The sequence below is a fragment of the Stomoxys calcitrans genome, chromosome 3 (genome assembly GCF_963082655.1).
Source record: "Stomoxys calcitrans chromosome 3, idStoCalc2.1, whole genome shotgun sequence".
Lineage (NCBI taxonomy): Eukaryota > Metazoa > Arthropoda > Insecta > Diptera > Muscidae > Stomoxys > Stomoxys calcitrans.
In genome coordinates this window covers 126599043-126614015 of record NC_081554.1, presented here as the reverse complement: position 1 = coordinate 126614015, position 14973 = coordinate 126599043, and the positions used below count along the sequence as shown (strand labels likewise).

Here is a 14973-nt window from a genome sequence, read left to right as displayed (position 1 = left end):
GGAACTCGATAGGAACTCACAGAAAAGATATTGATCTAAATAGTTTTTGCTATATTTGTGTAGAATATATATTTGTAAATATAATAAAATCTATATCGGTCTTGTTAAATTGTGTATTGTGTAACACTTTAAAATTGGATTACGTTTGTATGTCAGAGATACGTGATATGTTCACGGTTATGATCAAAAAATTATTTGAAAATTACATCGCTATGTTCTCATGATAGGACCTGTGTTTAATCCAAAACTAACCATTATTTCATAAAAAATATATATATATCTTAAAGCCGTCTTAAATTTTATTGTTAGTCTTTCAGTATTATTCTATTGGAAAGTTGATCTTGTAAAATCAACCCTTTAGTGAGTAAATTGTTCTGTGAGTTTTATTAAAACACATATTAGGGCGGGCTAAAGTCGGGCGAAGCCGACCTTTTGATATCCTACACCACATTGGATATACAGGACAAATCGTCGAATTTAAAATTTGCTTAAATTTTATATTTAGAGTTGCGATCAAAATACGTACATTTTATAGGGGCCATAGAGTAAATCGTTGTGCAAATTTTTGAGAAGATCGATTGAAAAATGGGTTAGCAAAGGCCTTAAAAGTGAAAATCGGGAGATGCATATATATGGGAGCTATATCTAAAACTGAACAAATTTCTATGAAATTCATCAGTCATCAGAAGAGTTATAAGAGAAACCTTCGTGCCAAATTTAGTGAAGAACATATGTAGGTATATATGTGGGACCTATATGCAAATCTGAACCGATTTCTATAAAATTCACAAATTACAAAATCGCGACTTGTAAGAAAATCACTAGTGCAAAATTTCGTGAGAATCGGTTTATAAATGACGATATAATTGCAATTTTAGTCCAATTCACACGATCATATGTATGGGAGCTACATCCAAATCGGAATCGATTTTTTCCAATTTCAATAAGCTTTGTCTCTAGGTCCAAGAAAAAACTAGTGCCATATTTGAAGACGATCGGTTGAAAATTGCTACCTGTACTTTGTACACAAATTAACAGACAGACAGAGGGACTAGTTAAATCAAATCAGAAAGCTATTCTGAGTCGATAGGTATGCTTATCAATGGGTTTATCTCTCTTCCTTCGGGGTGTTAAAAACAAATTCACTATGTTATAATTCCCTGAACCACAGTAGTGGTGTAGGGTATAAATATTGCTATATACCGTTACTGAGGGCATCACGATGCATGAAATGTCAACACTGTATATAACAGCCACCAGTGACACTTCAGCAAGCGGCAGTTGTGCAAAGTTGAACATCTGGCAACACAAAACTCACCACAAAATTAAAGCTTTTCCCCACACATGATTTAGGGAACTGGCTGAAACAACAACAGCACACAAAGACGGCAAAAATATTGGAGCAGAAAGCCATGTGTATGGGGTGGAAAAGCCAACGCAATCATCAAGGAGCAGCTCTGTTTAATTCACTTGTGCTTGCTTGCTGCTTCAGCGGCGGCTGTATATGGGGAATATTTTCAACTTTGCTTTTCAGTCTTCCGCGTAGTCCTTTTGAGTCATGTCATTTGTTAACTGCTGTGCCGCCGCTGCCGCCGTGTTTTGAATACAAAAACAACAAGAAAAATACCGTGCAAAATTCCTTGTTTTTCATTGTGTCGTTGACAGTGAGTGTGTGTGCGTGTGTCTCTATGCGTTTCAGAAAAAATTGACTAAGTGTTTGCCATGTCCCCCCAAATTTACTTGGCAGTGCAAATATTGTCAAATTGAAAAATTGCTGAAATATTTTTTTTACTATTGAAATATTACTGTTAATCGAGCAACTACTCCCTCCGCGACAAGTAATAACCAGTCCCCGACGAAAAAAGGGGAGCAAAATCAAATAAATCTGTAATGTGTGCCTTTATCTAAAACAAATGCCTGCAACACTCTAGTCCCTAAAATCCAATATCACAGTCATTGGTTGGATTTTTCTCCCTATCTCGTGTACTCCAAAGTAAGCGCCTTGTAAAATATTACGAAATTGCCGAAATCTTTAACAAAAATGTCTTGGCTCTTGGTTTGATATCTTATTTATGTTCCTCGTAGGTTAGTATTGTGTGTGTGTGCTGGTGTATTTTTTTCTTTCAAGGATTCAAGGAGTCGAACAAATATTATTTTTCCGATGAAATTGTAACCGCCGTATGTATGTTTCTGTGTGTGCCTATGGGTGTATATGAATGTATGGGAATGCCAGAATATTTCACCTCTTCGTCTTCCTGTATCGGCTGCTGCTGCTCCCCATCTTGAGAAAAGTCGTAGATATTTGAAATTCACATACACAACTTTACGACTTTGCACATCATCACTTCTTTTTGCTTTGTTTGTTTCATTTCTTAAAAGTCAGTTCACAATTTTGTTAGCCAGAACATTTGTGTGCGTATACCAGACCGACGACCGACCCACTAAACCAAACCAAATCAACCAACCCAAAAAGCACTCCCCATATCGACCAACAATAAACAACTCTTTAAAAGCGAGATTTTTAAAAGAACACGAATACAGCAAACACATTATCCGGGCCTGCAAATACTCTTGAATTACAAACCAGAACACAGCCCAAAACAAACCGACCATCAAAACATACCACAAGAAGCAACAACATCAAGCGAAAAACACACGGCAGGATAAACATCTTTTCTTCAAGGTAAGTTTGATACTTTACTATAATTCAATACATACACTAGCTTAAGTATTGCTGCCTTGTGGTGTTTTTTCTTTGGAAAATTATTAGTTTTTTTTTAGTTAAAATTAATGCATCCATTAGGAGTGTAAAAGAAACATTCAAAGATGACAAGAAAATGTGAATGGGGTTTGAAAGTAAAGGCGAATCTTTACATCGCGAAGTAACCTTAAACGGGGCAATTTCTTCTATTCTGAACATTTGTCTTCTTATTCGACTTTAGGTATTAAGTGCCTATGGAGAACTCTTAAGTCTTTTGTGTCTTATTTTGGGATTTTTTATCTTCGTCGTTTCTTCAAAAAAAAGGTTATGAACTAATTTAAAATGGGGTTGTAAAATGCAAATTTTGCCCATGAACATTCCGCTAAGGAACAGGGGCAAACTTCTCACATATCAATGAGTGCAGTCCGAACTTTTAAAGTTTGAAGCGCAATGATAAGGGGCCTCCTTTTAATAGCCGAGTCCGAACGGCGTGCCGCAGTGCGACATCTCTTTGGAAAAAAGTTTTACACGGCATAGTATCTAACAAATGTTGCCAGCATTAGGAGTGGAAAACCACCGCTGAAATTTTTTTCTGATGGTCTCGCCAGGATTCGAACCCAGGCATTCAGCGTCATGGGCGAACATGCTAACCTCTGCGCTACGGTGGGGTTGTAGCAGGTCAAAAAATTCCAAAGAAAGGTTTGCCTTCTATTTTGATATAGGTCTTCGAATACACCTAACATATGTGTGTGTTCTATCACTTTTCCCCTAAAAACAATATGTAATTGACACGAAAACAAAAAGCCTCAATTAATTCCTTGTATTGATGAAGATTTGTGACAGCAAGAATATATATATTTTGTAGGGTCGCAGATCAATATGTCCTTCAGTTAAAACAGAATGACGATTTAAGACCGAGAATATACATACATTAATTATATACATAGGTTCGCATATCGAAAGTTGTTGCAAGCAGAATGAAGAGTTCTGTATACTGTCCATTCTCTGATGGTTAGGTTAGGATAGGATTATGTGGCAGTTTGTCATTGGAATCAATTAGACCTTTTCGTCTATTGCGATACTACAGCAACAGTAGAAGGAAGATGCCTTCCAGCTCCTACCGTTACACCAGTCCAGTCCAACAACTTGCTAAATCGGACAAGTTCTCAAGGAATGTGGAAATCATTATGACTGCAAATGCGGGATACACACACAGCAGATGTTCAATAGTCTCTTCTTCTTCGACGTCCCTATAGCCTCTCCAGAAGTCGTTACTTGTAACCTTCAGTCGTCAGCATGATTTCCGATCAGATAGTGACCCGTCATGGCGGGCACAATGACTGAGACGTCTGTTCTAGCCAACGACAGCAAAGCGGCAAACCTCTTCTATCCTAGATTGGGCCACATTATTTAGGAGTGTTCACAACCCCCTCTTTGCATCCATCTGACATTTGTTGCTCTTCGGGTCTTATCCTGAAGACTTAGCTTACATGTTGCTAGAGGCATACCCACAGAATCCAGTTCCTCTGAAATGTGTAAGGTACATCAAAGATCTTGAAATCTCGTCTGCTCTACAATTCCCCAGGATATATCTGTGGTCCGGCACCCAGAACAAGTGAACTTTGATAAGTTTAGCCATCTAGTTGAGATATAAGCGACAGTCGAAGGCGGTTTATGAATTCAGAAATATGCTCCCCAGAGATTTAATGGCTGCCTGGCTGTCTGAGAAGATATTCATGCCAATCGTCGCTATGGCATTCCAACTTATCTTATCCATTACACCAACTATATAAAGGCATTATTAATTTTTTTTTTAATACGGCCGTTAATGTTTTAAAATTAAAACCAGTAATGAAAGGCTAAAGTCGTGCGGAGCCGACTATATAATACCCCACACCTACCCTACAATTATAAATTCGGGCAATAGATATAGGTATATGAGAGCTATATCTAAATGAGAACCGACTTTTTTCGAACAGATCGTTTGAAAATTGTAGTTACTACGGCCATTTAAGTGGAAATCGGGCGATACATATATATGGGAGCTATATCGAAATCTAAACCGATTTTGATGAAATCTTGCACATATGTTAAGATCAGTAGTAAAACATTCCTGTGAAAATTTTTTTGCAGATCGGTTGAAAATTGTAGTTGCTACGGCCATTTAAGTGAAACTCGGGCCATACATACATATATACTTTACTTACTTTAATTGGCTATGACAGAATATTTCTTCCACTAACCGAACGTGGAATAGCGTTCCAAGCGCCTCGATCTTCTGCGCTCATTCTAAAATCTCTGACACCAAGTTTCGAGGTGTCTCCCACAACTTGATCTTTCCATCGGACTTTTGGTCTTCCCGGTTTGCGTGTACCACCGTGTTTGCCTTCAAAAGACTTCTTTGCTGGAGCTTCTTCATCCATTCTGACAACATGACCTAGCCAACGCAGCCGTTGTATTTTGATGCGTGTAACTATGCTATCGTCGTCATACAGCTCATACAGCTCGTGGTTCATACGTCGCCTATATTCTCCGTTAACGCAAACTGGTCCATATATTTTACGAAGAATCTTTCTCTCAAATACTCCAAGCACTGCCTCATCTGCTTTCACAAGTACCCATGCTTCAGAACCATATAACAGCACGGGTAGTATCAGTGTCTTGTAAAGTGTAGTCTTCGTCTGTCGAGAGGTGGCCTTGTTTCTAAACTGCTTACTTAGTCCAAAGTAGCATCTGTTTGCCAGTATTATTCTTCGCTTAATCTCAAAACTGGTGTCATTCGTTTCGGTTACGGCGGTGCCGATAAAGTTACTGACTATCTCAAAGTTGTGGTTCCCAACTTTCTCCATGTTCTTTATCTGCTCGGTTGTGCAAGGCTTTTTTGGAGTGGAAACCATCCATTTCGTCTTATCTCCATTTACTGCCAGACCCATTTTCACTGACTCTCTTTCGATTCTTTCAAAGGCTTCAGTTACTACTTCCGGTGACCGACCTATGATATCGATATCGTCGGCATAGGCGAGTAGCATGTGCTCTCTTGTGATTAGTGTGCCATATCTATTCACTTTTGCATCTCGTATAATCTTCTCCAGCAGGATATTAAAGAGATCACACGATAGGCTGTCTCCTTATCTGAAACCTCGTTTGGTATTAAATGGTTCGGAGAAATTCTTTCCTATTCTTACTGAGGAACGCGTATCAGAAAGTGTCATCCTGCAGAGTCTTATTAATTTTGCAGGGATACCGAACTCAGACATGACAGGCTTGAAATATCATTAAACGTAAAGGAGTATCGAAGGCGGCTTTGTAGTCAACAAAGAGGTGATAGGTATTGATTTGTCCTTCTCGGGTCTTTTCCAGGATTTGGCGCAGTGTGAATATCTGGTCTAGGGTAGATTTACCTGGTCTAAAGCCGCATTGATAGGGCCCAATTATCTCATTGACTTTAGGTTTTAATCTTTCACGAGAGTATGCGATGAGGAGGTGACTTATTCCTCTGTAGTTGGCACATTCCATCTTGTCTCTTTTCTTGTGTACGCGACATAGTATGCTGAGGTACCAATCATCGGGTATGCGTATGCGCAGATAAGCTGATGCATTCGCCTTATCAGCGTGTCGCCTCCGGTCTTAAATAGTTCAGCGGGTAACCCGTCGGCTCCTGCTACCTTGTTGTTCTTTAGTCGGGTTACTGCTACTTGGACCTCATTCTGACTAGGAGGTAAACATTCTATACCATAATCAGGGATTGGTTTTGCGGTATCCTCTTCGTCGCCAACATCGGACACTAGCAGTTGGGTAAAATGTTCTTTCCATATCCTCAGCATGTTGTCTGTGTCAGTTACCAGATTTCTTCTTTGTCTCTGCAGGAGGATGTGCCTGCACTAAAGCAATCGGTTTGATGTTTAATTCTTTTGTAGAATTTCCTGACTTCATTCTGACTCCTGTACATCTCGCTCACACTCACGTCTTTCCATTTCCTTTTTCTTTCTGCGGAATAGACGTTTCTCCTCTCTGTTTTTCTCCCGATACCTCTCCTTCATCTGGCGCTTTGCTACTTATTGCAGGGTTGTTCTATATGCCGCATTCTTGGCTTCAGTAGCATCTCGACACTCTTGGTCGTACCATGGGTTTTTTGGAGGAGGCGGTACTCAAGTACGGATTTCGCGGCATTTTCCATGGAGTGGGAAATTGTTTGCCACTGCGCCATTATATCATCGGAACAAGGAGTCGAGTGGAGTATGCCGCTGCCATTTGTTGTGTCTGCAGCTTTTCAATGTCCAGCTTCCGTGCAGTGTCAGATCGTACTTTCCTCGTCATGTTCAAACGGGTGCGAACCTTTGCTGCAACAAGGTAATGATCCGAATCTATATTCGCTCCACGGATCGATCGTACATCTAACACGCTGGATGAATGCCTTCCATCTATCACAACGTGATCAATTTGGTTTCTCGTGTTTTGATCGGGTGACAGCCATGTGGCTTTGTGGATATTTTTATGTTGAAATCTGGTGCTACTAACTACCATGTTTTTTGCCGCGGCGAAATCTATCAGCCTCAACCCATTACTGGACGTTATCTCGTGGAGGCTAAACTTTCCGACTGTTGGACCAAAAATTTCTTCCTTCCCTATTTTCGCATTAAAATCTCCCAGAACGATTTTAATATCATGGGCGGGGCAGCGGTCATATTCTCTCTCTAGGCGCTCGTAGAAAATATCCTTGGTCTGCTCGTCTTTGTCTTCCGTAGGGGCATGGGCACATATAAGACTGATGTTGAAGAATTTGGCTTTTATGCGGATTGTGGCTAGCCTCTCATCTACCGGAGTAAAGCTGGAGACAAGGTGTTTCGGTCTCCGACTAACCACAAATCCGCAGCCAAATTCATGCCTCGTGTTATGGCAGCTATAGTATAGTTCGTCACCGTTTGGTGTTGTAGTGACGCCATTCCCAGTCCATCGCACTTCCTGTAAGGCGGTTATGTCTGCCTTGTACTTCTCTAATACATCCGCCAGCGCGTATACTGCACCTTCTCTATAAAGAGTGTGGACATTTCAGGTGCAGATCCGCAAATCATGGTCCTTTTTTCGTTTGCGTGGGTCGTCAACGTTGGGGGGGTCCGTTTTTACTATTCCTTTGTTTTTCATAGTAGTTCTATATTTTCTGGGGGCGGGTTACTGGCCCAGCGCCCCAACCGCATGGGTTTGTGGGATTGCATGTATCTCTCGTTGTGGCGAGCCGCTTGCTCCAAGATCCGACGCTCGCCGCCAGCTGCCCCTAACCTGGGAACAGACGCTGATGTTGACCATTGGTTATTTGAAGGCGCCAATAACTCGACTTGTCATCTCGAGTATCATTGGCACTCAGAATTTAGTAAAGAGCCAGTGCCACCTGACTCCTCACTGAGACTCTCCTCTCGAAAATTGCTGACTGCCCGCGGCCGCATTTGCAGCTACTCCGCATAAAAACGGAGCTTTCCACCATCCGCAACCTGTGGACGCGCCCGGTAGCTTTCAGCTAAGCTTCCCGTGATAACGATGGGCACCACACAAGTCGGAGCTCAAAGTTCCAGCCTGTGTGGTGCTCATAGTCATCCCGTATCGGCCATACATATATATTGGAGATATATCTAAATCTTAACCGATATTGATGAAATCTTGCAGATATGTTAAGACCTGTAACAAAACAATTCGTGCCAAATTTTGTGCAGATCGGTTGAAAATTGCAGTTACTACTGTCATTTAAGTGGAAATCGGGCGATACATATGTTGGGTTGCCCAAAAAGTAATTGCGAATTTTTCATATAGTCGACGTTGACAAATTTTTTCACAGCTTGTGACTCGGTAATTGCAATCTTTCTTCTATCAGTTATCAGCTGTTACTTTTAGCTTGCTTTAGAAAAAAAGTGTAAACAAGTAAAAGCGTGCTAAGTTCGGCCGGGCCGAATCTTATATACCCTCCACCATGGAGCGCATTAGTCAGTTCTTTTCCCGGCATCTCTTCTTAGGCAAAAAATTTTATAAGAAAAGATTTGCTCTGCTATTAGAGTGATATCAAGATATGATCCGGTTTAGACCACAACTAAATTATATGTTGGAGACCTGTGTAAAATGTCAGCCAATTCGAATAAGAATTGCACCCTTTGGGGGCTCAAAGAGTAAAATAGAGAGATCGATTTATATCGGAGCTGTATCGGGCTATAGACCGATTCAGACCATAATAAACACGTATATTGATGGTCATGAGAGAATCCGTCGTACAAAATTTCAGGCAAGAATTGCGGATAAGAATTGCGCTCTTTAGAGGCCCAAGAAGTCAAGACCCAAGATCGGTTTATATGGCAGCTACATCAGGTTATGAACCGATTTGAACCATACTTGGCACATTTGTTGGATATCATAACAAAACACGTGGTGCAAAATTTCATTCTAATCGGATAAGAATTGCGCACTCTAGAGGCTCAAGAAGTCAAGACCCAAGATCGGTTTATATGACAGCTATTCCAGGTAATGGACCGAATTGAACAATACTTAGCACAGTTGTTAGAAGTGATACTAAAACACTATATGCAAAATTTCAGTCAAATCGGATGAGAATTGCGCACTCTAGAGGCTCAAGAAGTCAAGACCCAAGATCGGTTTATATGGCAGCTATATCAGGTTATGGACCGATGTGAACAATACTTGGCACAGTTGTTGGATATCATAACAATATACGTCGTGCAAAATTTCATCCCAATCGGATAAGAATTGCGCACTCTAGAGGCTCAAAAATCAAGACCCAAGATCGGTTTATATGGCAGCTATATCAAAACATGGACCGATATGGCCCATTTACAATACCAACCGACCTACACTAATAAGAAGTATTTGTGCAAAATTTCAAGCGGCTAGCTTTACTCCTTCGGAAGTTAGCGTGCTTTCGACAGACAGACGGACGGACATGGCTAGATCGACATAAAATGTCGCGACGATCAATAATATATATACTTTATGGGGTCTCAGACGAATATTTCGAGTAGTTACAAACAGAATGACGAAATTAGTATACCCCCCATCCTATGGTGGAGGGTATAAAAAATCACATTTGTCTTTAGAAGCGTTTGCCGTTTAGATTTTTGGCAAAATCTCTTCTTGGGCATCTCTTCTTGGGCAAAAAGAAGATATAAGAAAAGATTTGCTCTTCTATTAGAGCGATATCAAGATATGGTCCGGTTTGGACCACAATTAAATTATATGTTGGAGACCTGTGTAAACTGTCAGCCAATTCAAATAAGAATTGCGCCCTTTGGGGGCTCATGAAGTAAAATAGAGAGATCGATTTATATGGGAGCTGTATCGGGCTATAGACCGATTCAGACCATAATAAACATTTATGTTGATGGTCATGAGAGAATCCGTCGTACAAAATTTCAGACAAATCGGATAATAATTGCGACCTCTAGAGGGTCAAAAAGTCAAGATCCCAGATCGGTTTATATGGCAGCTATATCAGGTTATGAACCGATTTGAACCATACTTGGCACAGTTGTTGGATATCATAACAAAACACGTCGTGCAAAATTTCATTCCAATCGAATAAGAATTGCGCACTCTAGAGGCTCAAGAAGTCAAGAGCCCAGATCGGTTTATATGGCAGCTATATCAGGTTATGAACCGATTTGAACCATACCCAACACAGTTGTTGCATATCATAATAAAACACGTCGTGCAAAATTTCATTCCAATCGGATAAGAATTGCGCACTCTAGAGGCTCAAGAAGTCAAGACCCCAGATCGGTTTATATGGCAGCTATATCAGGTTATGAACCGATTTGAACCAAACTTGGCACAGTTGTTGAATATCTTAACAAAACACGTCGTGCAAAATTTCACCATGGGTTTTTTGGAGGAGGCGGTACTCAAGTACGGATTTCGCGGCATTTTCCATCGGAACAAGGAGTCGAGTGGAGTATGCCGCTGCCATTTGTTGTGTCTGCAGCTTTTCAATGTCCAGCTTCCGTGCAGTGTCAGATCGTACTTTCCTCGTCATGTTCAAACGGGTGCGAACCTTTGCTGCAACAAGGTAATGATCCGAATCTATATTCGCTCCACGGATCGATCGTACATCTAACACGCTGGATGAATGCCTTCCATCTATCACAACGTGATCAATTTGGTTTCTCGTGTTTTGATCGGGTGACAGCCATGTGGCTTTGTGGATATTTTTATGTTGAAATCTGGTGCTACTAACTACCATGTTTTTTGCCGCGGCGAAATCTATCAGCCTCAACCCATTACTGGACGTTATCTCGTGGAGGCTAAACTTTCCGACTGTTGGACCAAAAATTTCTTCCTTCCCTATTTTCGCATTAAAATCTCCCAGAACGATTTTAATATCATGGGCGGGGCAGCGGTCATATTCTCTCTCTAGGCGCTCGTAGAAAATATCCTTGGTCTGCTCGTCTTTGTCTTCCGTAGGGGCATGGGCACATATAAGACTGATGTTGAAGAATTTGGCTTTTATGCGGATTGTGGCTAGCCTCTCATCTACCGGAGTAAAGCTGGAGACAAGGTGTTTCGGTCTCCGACTAACCACAAATCCGCAGCCAAATTCATGCCTCGTGTTATGGCAGCTATAGTATAGTTCGTCACCGTTTGGTGTTGTAGTGACGCCATTCCCAGTCCATCGCACTTCCTGTAAGGCGGTTATGTCTGCCTTGTACTTCTCTAATACATCCGCCAGCGCGTATACTGCACCTTCTCTATAAAGAGTGTGGACATTTCAGGTGCAGATCCGCAAATCATGGTCCTTTTTTCGTTTGCGTGGGTCGTCAACGTTGGGGGGGTCCGTTTTTACTATTCCTTTGTTTTTCATAGTAGTTCTATATTTTCTGGGGGCGGGTTACTGGCCCAGCGCCCCAACCGCATGGGTTTGTGGGATTGCATGTATCCCTCGTTGTGGCGAGCCGCTTGCTCCAAGATCCGACGCTCGCCGCCAGCTGCCCCTAACCTGGGAACAGACGCTGATGTTGACCATTGGTTATTTGAAGGCGCCAATAACTCGACTTGTCATCTCGAGTATCATTGGCACTCAGAATTTAGTAAAGAGCCAGTGCCACCTGACTCCTCACTGAGACTCTCCTCTCGAAAATTGCTGACTGCCCGCGGAATGACGAAATTAGTATACCCCCCATCCTATGGTGGAGGGTATAAAAAATCACATTTGTCTTTAGAAGCGTTTGCCGTTTAGATTTTTGGCAAAATCTCTTCTTGGGCATCTCTTCTTGGGCAAAAAGAAGATATAAGAAAAGATTTGCTCTTCTATTAGAGCGATATCAAGATATGGTCCGGTTTGGACCACAATTAAATTATATGTTGGAGACCTGTGTAAACTGTCAGCCAATTCAAATAAGAATTGCGCCCTTTGGGGGCTCATGAAGTAAAATAGAGAGATCGATTTATATGGGAGCTGTATCGGGCTATAGACCGATTCAGACCATAATAAACATTTATGTTGATGGTCATGAGAGAATCCGTCGTACAAAATTTCAGACAAATCGGATAATAATTGCGACCTCTAGAGGGTCAAAAAGTCAAGACCCAAGATCGGTTTATATGGCAGCTATATCAGGTTATGAACCGATTTGAACCATACTTGGCACAGTTGTTGGATATCATAACAAAACACGTCGTGCAAAATTTCATTCCAATCGAATAAGAATTGCGCACTCTAGAGGCTCAAGAAGTCAAGAGCCCAGATCGGTTTATATGGCAGCTATATCAGGTTATGAACCGATTTGAACCATACCCAACACAGTTGTTGCATATCATAATAAAACACGTCGTGCAAAATTTCATTCCAATCGGATAAGAATTGCGCACTCTAGAGGGTCAAAAAGTCAAGACCCAAGATCGGTTTATATGGCAGCTATATCAGGTTATGAACCGATTTGAACCATACTTGGCACAGTTGTTGGATATCATAACAAAACACGTCGTGCAAAATTTCATTCCAATCGAATAAGAATTGCGCACTCTAGAGGCTCAAGAAGTCAAGAGCCCAGATCGGTTTATATGGCAGCTATATCAGGTTATGAACCGATTTGAACCATACCCAACACAGTTGTTGGATATCATAACAAAACACGTCGTGCTAAATTTCATTTCAATCGGATAAGAATTGCGCACTCCAGAGGCTCAAGAAGTCAAGACCCAAGATCGGTTTATATGGCAGCTATATCAGGTTATGGACCGATTTGAACCATACTTAGCACAGTTGTTGGATATCATAACAAAACACGTCGTGCAAAATTTCATTCTGATCGGATAAGAATTGCGCACGCTAGAGGCTCAAGAAGTCAAGACCCAAGATCGGTTTATATGGCAGCTATATCAGGTTATAAACCGATTTAAACCATACTTGACACAGTTGTTGGATATCATAGCAAAACACGTCATGCAAAATTTCATTCCAATCGGATAAGAATTGCGCACTCTACAGGCTCAAGAAGTCAAGACCCATGATCGGTTTATATGGCAGCTATATCAAAACATGGACCGATATGGCCCATTTACAATACCAACCGACCTACACTAATAAGAAGTATTTGTGCAAAATTTCAAGAGGCTAGCTTTACTCCTTCGGAAGTTAGCGTGCTTTCGACAGACAGACGGACGGACGGACGGACGGACAGACGGACGGACATGGCTAGATCGACGACGATCAAGAATATATATACTTTATGGGGTCTCAGACGAATATTTCGAGTAGTTACAAACAGAATGACGAAATTAGTATACCCCCCATCTTATGGTGGAGGGTATAAAAAAGTATATTTGATTAAAGTTCATTCTAAGTTTTATTAAAATTGCATTTACTTTCTTTTAAAAAATCCGCAATTACTTTTTGAGCAACCCAATAAATTGCAAATTTGCCCATAAACATTCCATTAAGGAACAGGGGCAAACTTCTCACATATCAATGAGTTCAGTCCGATTCAAGTTTAAGCTCAATGATAAGGGGACTTCTTTTTATAGCCGAGTCCGAAAGGTGTGCCGCAGTGCGACATCTCTTTTGAGGAGAAATTTTTACATGGCATAGTACCTCTCAAATGTCTCCAGCATTCGAAGGGGATAACCACCGCTGAAAATTTTATGATGGTCTCGTCAGTATTTGAACCCAGGCGTTCAGCGTCATAGGCGGACAAGCTAACCGCTGTGCTACTGTGGCCTCCGCGAAACATATGTACGGGAGCTATATCTTAATCTGAACTCATTTTTACCAAAATCGAACAAAAACTTGCATGTGCACACAAATACGACTTGTGCTTTGGTTAAAAAAATACATGGACTCACAGACGGACATGGCTAAATCTAATCAGTAAGTGATTCTGAGTCGATCGGTGTACTTATCAATGGGTCTAGCTGCTCTCCTTCTAAGCGTTGCAAACAACTGCACAAACTTATAATACCCTGCACCACAGTGGTGGTGTAGGGTATAACAAGAATAATTTCAGGCTTTGAGAAAAATTAAGGTAGAGTTACATATTGATAAAATTATATGTGGCCGACAAATCGTTTGTTCGATTCAAAATTTATTTGCGTAATGACATAAAACAAAATGTAATTTTCTATTACATAAAATACAAATTCAAAAGTATAGTAATGAAATTTAACAAGTGAATGATAACAAAGTTTATTTCAATACTCCTCCTCATTCACTTTAAATTACATTTTTCGCAGAGAGCAATATGTTTAGATGCTGTTAGTGGTTTGGTTAATATATCAGCTACCATCTCCTCCGTTGGACAATATATGCATGTTATTATTCCTTTCTTTACTAAGTCTTTTGTTAATTTATATTTTGTATCCATGTGCTTAGTACGAAAAGAAAACTTGTCGTCATTTACCAGACGTAAACAGCTTTGATTGTCATTGTAAATTACAGTTGGTTCGTTGGTAGGATGATGTATTTCTTCCAACAATTGCCTTAACCACTTTGCTTCTTTAGCCGCTTCTGATAAAGAAATGTACTCAGCCTCGCATGTTGAAGATGCTACAAGTGTTTGTTTCTGACAAGACCATCCAATTGTACCTCCATTATAAAGAAAAATTCTTCCGCTATTGGATTTTCTTTCAGTTCTTTCTTCTGCCCAATTTGCATCAGCATATCCAACGAGACTTTGTTCATTTTCTTCGTTGCTTAATTTTAACTTTATTTCTGATGTAGACTTAAGATACTTCAAAACTCTTTTACACTGAGACCAATCTTCCATTGTTGGTTTAGAAACCTTTTG

The 14973-nt window shown here is 40.7% G+C and overlaps 1 protein-coding gene across 6 annotated transcripts in view; it reads left to right on the top strand.

Moving 5' to 3' along the window:
* Positions 1-14973, top strand: part of LOC106089377 (uncharacterized) — a 126335-nt gene that overhangs the window by 20405 nt on the left and 90957 nt on the right. The window contains exons 1-3 of one of the 6 annotated variants that reach the window (XM_059365127.1): positions 1627-1993; positions 2086-2291; positions 2380-2683. The exons of 1 other annotated variant lie outside the window; for it this stretch is intronic. The gene's annotated coding sequence lies outside the window, so the exon portion shown is untranslated. Of the gene's footprint in view, positions 1-1626; positions 1994-2085; positions 2684-14973 lie in introns of those variants that run through there. 4 more of the 6 variants (XM_059365125.1, XM_059365124.1, XR_009397665.1 and 1 more) reach the window with 4 other exon arrangements.